This window comes from Crinia signifera, chromosome 1, assembly GCF_055691185.1.
Source record: "Crinia signifera chromosome 1, ASM5569118v1, whole genome shotgun sequence".
Taxonomy (NCBI): Eukaryota; Metazoa; Chordata; class Amphibia; order Anura; family Myobatrachidae; genus Crinia; species Crinia signifera.
In genome coordinates this window covers 263,706,239-263,712,238 of record NC_139217.1, presented here as the reverse complement: position 1 = coordinate 263,712,238, position 6,000 = coordinate 263,706,239, and the positions used below count along the sequence as shown (strand labels likewise).

Below are 6,000 nucleotides of genomic sequence, written 5' to 3'. Positions count from 1 at the left end.
GGGACACGTCTGTGTCCCCCGCTGCTGGGGACATCGTCTGAGCGGCGAGAAGGTAGAGGGAGCAGGGGGGGCTGGAGACGCTGCGGGGGACACAGGCGGCATAGAGCCGGGCAGGGGAAGCCGGCCGGGAGCTGTCAGTAATGAATAAAAAAAAAAGCCCATACAATGAATGGGCAGCCTGTGATTGGCTGAGCGCTCTCTCAGCCAGTCAGCAATTGGCTGAGAGAGCGCTCAGCAGCCAATCACAGGCTGCCCATTCATTGTATGGGCTTTTTTTTTTAATTCATTACTGACAGCTCCCGGCCGGCTTCCCCTGCCCGGCTCTATGCAGCCTGTGTCCCCCGCAGCGTCTCCAGCCCCCCCTGCTCCCTCTACCTTCTCGCCGCTCAGACGATGACCCCCGCAGCGTCCCCAGCAGCGGGGGACACAGACGTGTCCCCCGCAGCGTCTCCAGCCCCCCCTGCTCCCTCTACCTTCTCGCCGCTCAGACGATGTCCCCCGCAGCGTCCCCAGCAGCGGGGGACACAGACGTGTCCCCCGCAGCGTCCCCAGCCCCCCTGCTCCCACCAGCTCCCACCTCTTAGCGCCCCCCCCCTGCTCCCCGGGTTTTTTACATGTGATAAATCGAGACGATTTATCACATGTAAAAAATGGCACATCAAGTGCCAATCTAATCAAGCTCCCCCGGGGAGCAGCCGGGGAAGCTCAGGGGGAAGTCGGGGGCGACTTGTCCTAAGGAGAAGTCGCCCTAGTGTATGGGGGCCTTTACATTGGAGAAGCTGCTTAGCATTGATTATCCAGTACACTCTGGTGCAAAAAAAATGCACCAGTCATGGTAATTTAATAGCTTCCAGGCACCTAGCTATGGACTGGATTCAGAAGGAGTTGTAGTTTACCAAGAATTCGCGAAAAACGACAACTCACAGCTCCTGCATGCATGCTGAGGGGCCACCTTGCATGCTGGTTCCCATCATATGATGTGCCCCACTCACACACAATGCTATGTTGCCGGCCCATTGCATGGTCACCACCCCCGCAGCTACTTAAACACGTCATGGCGAGACTGCAGTTTAAGTGGTCATAAACTGGCGCAGATCTTTGGAAATTGACAATCTGCGCATGAGTCAAAAACATGCCCTATATATTCCCATCTAAAAGGTGCCCACACACTACAACGATTTTTTGGCCGATTGCCCGATTTTCGATAAATCGGCCGATATATCGTACGATATTTACCGATAATCGGTCGAAAATTGGCCCATATCGGTCCGATGCGCGCTCCCGTGGATCTTTAGCTGAATCTTCTGATCTTACGTGCTGCACAAAAGATCAGAAGATTTAACAAAAGATCCATAGGAACGCACACAGGATCTTAAGAAAAATCTTTGGTAAAGATGTGCGCTTGCCTGAAATCTTTGGTCCAGGGCTGACCAAAGATTTGAAGGCTAATTTATGCGCACATCTTAAGATCGCAGATCTTTCTAGTGTGTGGGCACCATTAGAGTTGAATTGCCCTTCACATGGTCAGACAGAAAGCCTTAATGCTAGATTAATGTCTAATCTGAGGATCTAATTTCACTTTAATATTCCACACATTTTACTTTATCATTTGAGATAATCAAAATGAATTATTGTAAAGAAAGGAAAGAGGGATATTACTTATCCATATCACCTAGGCATCACTTTATAAAAAAAATAAATAAAAAAAGACAATTAAAAGTCAGCATTTTCTGAAGAAACCAGGTACATGTCATAAAATATTCATTGCTGCTCATCACAGGCCTTATTCACTGGCAAGTCAAGACATTTTAGGAGGTCAAACAACAATGTAACACTTCTGATCTCCAACAATAGTGAATGCACATTTGAAAATGTCAGGTTTGACATGGATGTGCAAATGTTCAGAGAGACAGCATAAAAGTTCATTCTTGTGAAGGACAAAGTGCATCAACCAAATTTTTTACTATTGCTGCTGCTACTACCCCCGTATTAAGCACTTAACAGCCAGTAAACCAGTTTCCAAACAAATTTAAAATGTGCCCATATACTTGTCAGTTTTGGCCCGATGTGTTTGACATCCCCTCTGACCCGATGCGCGGTCCCGTGAACATTGGGTTGGTCCGTGGTTAAAACAGGCGCTGCAGAATTTGAAAAAATATTTTGAAAAAGCCAATCAGCATCCAGCCAGCCTGAGAGAATTCAGCCTTAAATCAGAGAAAGGATGTGTAAAAGTGTTGCTCACTGACACTTAGAGGTGCAAAGGTAGCACACATCAAAGGGCACCATAGCTGGTATACATATTTTTAAAAAAATAGAAATTAAAGTTTTAAAATTTACAACTGTACATTTCAAGAGTGCCCCCCCCCCCCCCCCCAAAAAAAAAATAGTCCTCTTTCCTTCTCTACACAGTTCTAGTTATAAATCGGACTCAAGGGAGCACCACCAACTCGAAATTGTTGCCCAAAACCCCCCTTCTCTTTTTAGAGGTTTGGAATTCTCTAAGAGATTTGGTTTAAGGCTAGTAAGGCCCGAACCCAACTACGGGAAGGGTAGGTCTCACTTGACTAGCCCCCCCCCCCCCCCCATCCCCCATCCCCCGTGGGATCAACCTTGTGCGGAATCCAAAAAAACTACACTCTCTCCTCATACATATGGATGACCAGCAGTGGGGATGATGGCAGTTAGAATACAGAAGCCGGCATCCCGATAGAAGCAACCGAGACAGTGGTCAGGAGGTAATTAAGGTCACCTTCCCCTCCTGCAGACTACCCCTAATGCTTCCCCCTCCCAGCTAGTACCTAATTGTACCCCCATACCCCACCGCTTGACCCTAACCCCCGTCCCCCTCCCTCAGTCTACAGCTACCACTGCCCGCATACTTAAGTTCAGGATGACGGTATCCTTATAGTGGCAGAGATACCAAAAGAAAGACAATTACCAACGCAAGCACAGAACGATGAATTAGTTGCTGTGCAGGTTGTAGTATCCAAGAGTGTGTTTTATAATTTTTTTAAATCCTTTTCATGACAGAAGACAGTTTGCCAAGTGTCAGCCCTGCCTCTTTAATGATTTGGCTTTTACTCTCCACAGAACTAGGACTGGAGCGTGTCACAGGGTGGTGTCCCTAAAGATAACCATGAAATGGTCAGTACTGTATATGTAGTGTCCCTCTGTTTTCTTATGGCAGAAACACATAGATCTATCAAGGACGAAGAGCAGTGACATCACTATGGGGGTGTGGGATGCTCCTGTGTGTCACCTGCTGAGGGGTGACACCGGATGCCGCACTGTAATATTACGTGTAGCACTTGGCTCCTGTCACAGTGTAGGAGTCAGCACTGCGAACATACAGGGGAGTAGCCCAGGACCCACAAAGTGACAAAAACAGTGGAGCCACATTCCTTTACATTTGTGGGGTGTGGATCAGTTTGTCACCAGCAAGTTGTTAGACAGTCATTAGGTCGACACCATTAGGTTGACATGAGTCTAGGTCGACATGGCTTAGGTCAACAGAGTCATAAGGTCGACATGGGGTTTTTCACCCAAACATCACAGTCGACAGACACAGGTTAAAGTGCAACGCGTCCCCTCGCATGGCTCGCTGTGCTTCGGGCTCGGTGCCTCACTGTGCTCGGCACACTATTTTATTCTCCCACCACGCCCTAGTGGATGGTAGGGCATGAAATACTGGCTGTCAGCACATGTCGGCTCAAAAAACAGTGAAAAACCCCATGTCGACCTAACCCATGTCTACCTAATGACCTAGATGTTGACCTAGAGTCATGAAGACATTCCTGCATGTCGACCTAGACACATGTTGACCTCTGCATGTCGCCCAAATGACTGTCTAACAACTTGCTGCTGACCCAATGACCGTATCCCCATTTGTGAAAGGCTTCTCCTGAGAATTGGATATGCTCACAGGGCCTAATTCAGGTCCTGTTGTAGTCGTGGCACATGCCGCTAAGTACTGATGTTAGATAATTTGCGCATACCAGCGCTCATACTGTGCATGTACAGTACAGGTCTGCAACATATCACACAGATTTGCATCAGACGGTCAGGGATTTACATTTTGACGGCGTGTAAGGGTGGAGATGGCCTCAGTTTCTCAAAAAGGAGGCGTCTCACCGCTATTTCAGGTAGGAAGAAGGCTCTTTATCAGGGGATGGAGATTTTCTGACCTCTGTGTAACAAATGTGGTGCCCAGCTTGCCGTCCCCATGGGTCACGCAACTGGTCATGGCATTGGAGAGGATCCAATATTGCATACTAGGCAGTGGTGGTTCTTACCTCATCGGAGGAGAGGGGCTGCCGAGATGCACGCCCCCTCCAGTGCTGGCGCTGCTGGTCCCTGCCTCCATCTTCTTGTCCAGATCACCATCGCAGGACTGGCGCATGGGCAGTAGCCTCTTCGGTACTGCACATGCACTGGCCCCAGCCTCTATGGGCGGCTTCGGGAGCAGACCCGTAGAATCGTATTGACGTCCTGGGTCTGGTGCATGCGCAGTATCGCCTACGTCACTGCGCATGCGCGGAATCTGTTTTTAGGGGCTGCCCCGCAGATGCACACAGAGAGGCATCCCGGAGGGAGATAACACCTCCCTCTGGCTTCACACAGTGGCCGATTTTACCTGGGGGGCTGCAGAATTTGGAGTAGTAATGCACGAAGAAGGCGTGACACCTCCTGCTGCATTTATTTATTTGTTAACAATTTCTTATATAGCACACAGATAATATTTGAACATTCACATCAGTCCCTGCCTCAGTGGAGCTTACAATCTACATTCCCTACCACATGTACACGCACACACAGACATTCTAGGGCTTATTTGTTGGTAGCCAATTTAGCATACCGGTATATTTTTGGAGTGTGGGAGGAATATCACCATATTAGTGCTATTGCTCCTGCTTCTATGCAAGAAGCAGCAATAGCAACTCTAGCCACACAGCATCAGACTCTGGAGCCAAACAGAGGCTGGGGGAGAGGATGCCTCCCATAAGCACATAGTGATGGTGTAAACCAATGGGATTGAACACCAAAAAGCTACTAAGGGTTCATATTACAGTCACATTGATATAAATGGGGACTGCTGCAATAGCCTTTGCAGGAGACTTCTGTGAAAATCCATACATAAAACTGTGCATTAGTTTGTGCATTTTTTTAAATGGAAAAAAAAAAAAAAAAAAAAAAAAAAAATCGGCTTTATAAATATCATTAGTACAGTAGTTGGGCAGAAATTCTATACAATAGACAAACACTAAATTGTAATAAAGGGATAAAAGTTTCTCTGTTCACCGTCTGTAGGGAGCAGGGAGAGAGAATAAAAGTGAACATATCCTTAACATCTGCTGCTACTGTCAGGGAGGAAATGAAAGAGTCAGACAGAACGAATGAATCAAACCCAGCTCCTGGCACCAATCCAACATCTGTCAGGGGTAATAACCCAAGGGAGCTTACACTTCTGGGGAGGTCTGGTAGGAGAGGGGAGCAGAATGTCAGATGCTCCACCAACATGAAGATTCCAGAAGACACTCCAAAAGATAGACAGATGTGTATTAGCCAATGTTTTCTTCCCCCAAGCAGGAACACGTGGTTGTGTGAAATTGGCACACAGCCACCCAAAGTGTACAAATCTGCCAGAATCACAGAGTACTCATTTAAGCCAGAAGATTGCCAAGAATGATTAGGTTGTGTGTGTGTGTGTGTTTAACTCCTTACTAACATCTGCTCCCATAAGCCTGCCACTAGAGGCTCAGGCAGACACAAAGCACAGAGCCCACAGTATAGAACCAATGAACAAGATTATCCAATTACTGGATAACAATGTAAGAACCCTATTCTGCATTACACAGACAGGCTATTAATGCAGGCAGGTGGAAATATGATACGTAGTCATCACAACAAAATATTTGTAGTCCACCAGTAATTACTACAACTAGAACCTCATAATATTTTGCCATCACTGCCTGCAGGAGGATATTATACAAAATATTGATA

The 6,000-nt window shown here is 47.2% G+C and overlaps 1 protein-coding gene across 5 annotated transcripts in view; it reads right to left on the bottom strand.

Annotated features, from left to right (window-relative positions):
* Positions 1 to 6,000, bottom strand: part of ARID3A (AT-rich interaction domain 3A) — a 63,240-nt gene that overhangs the window by 17,270 nt on the left and 39,970 nt on the right. The gene's annotated exons all lie outside the window — the stretch shown is intronic.